Consider the following 1,224-nt stretch of genomic DNA (forward strand, 5'->3'; position numbering starts at 1 on the left):
GAAATTATGAACATTGCTCAACATCATGAAAATTAAACCTTATTTTCAATAAGCAATCCTGAAAAATATTTGGGGGTGCTTATCTTTTTTCCAGGTGTATATATTTAGATTAAACCTTATTTATTGAAAAGAAATATACACAGACGTAAAGCAAAAACATTTATTATTAAATATTCCATCCAGTAACTTCCAACTTTACTTTTTGCTCTAGGTTCTTGTTTATGTAGACATTTCCATGTTGTGAGACACAAAATAAGATCAGTGTGCTTAGTCTTAAAACTAGCTTTTATGACTTCTTTTTCATTCTCAGTATGTTCCTTTAACTTTTTTTGAAAGTTAGAATTGCTTCCAAATTTTTTCAAGAAAAACTTCCTTTTAAAGACCAGTTATCTTTTTCTGTGCCAGTTTAGTTTTGATTTTTTTCAAGAAATTTTGAAAGCATGCAAAAATAGAATGTAAACAAAAATTCTTTAAAATTTACCATACAAATGATTGGATATTAGTACTATACTATTTGAAATAGCATCAGGTGAGTGAAATATTATTTATAAAAGTCTGTCAATTTGGGAGGCTTATTCCTCCTGATACCCAGATAATTATGTTTAAGCTAATTACAGATGGTTTTAAATTATTTAAAATAATAACCAGACAACTGGTTTAAAATCTTTTTTACCAGACATAGGACATTCCATTGAACAATTAGGCACTGATTTTTGTTATTACATGAGAATACCATAAAAAAAACCTACTTATTAAATGTAATATCCTCTTTTTGGTTCAAAATATTTTAAATTACTTCTTCGGATATTATTTGAAGTAATCCAAAACTACTGCTACTTTTAATGAAAAAATCTTAATAGTTAGGTCTCACATGGGCAACATATAGAAGTTGGTGGAACGTCAGATTTACTGATGAATTAAAAGACTGACATGTTGTGACAGTAATTCCTGTATGCTGAATCTGAAAATGATATCCATTTTCTCCATCACATACAGATTTTTCACAAAACATCATAACAAAATACATAAAAGAAAGACTGAACACATAGTTGTGAGACTGTTGTAAATGTTCTTCCCTTTTCTTCAGTCTGTTTATATTTTTGTTAACAAACATAATGTTGCGTCAGCGAGTCACATGACTACCGTGACGCCACGTTCTAGAACTATCCTGTACTTCGGCGAATGCTCTAGTATTTACTAGATAGGGTAGGCTGGTATATATAA

The sequence above is a fragment of the Limulus polyphemus genome, unplaced genomic scaffold (genome assembly GCF_000517525.1).
Source record: "Limulus polyphemus unplaced genomic scaffold, Limulus_polyphemus-2.1.2 Scaffold3683, whole genome shotgun sequence".
NCBI classification, from domain to species: Eukaryota; Metazoa; Arthropoda; class Merostomata; order Xiphosura; family Limulidae; genus Limulus; species Limulus polyphemus.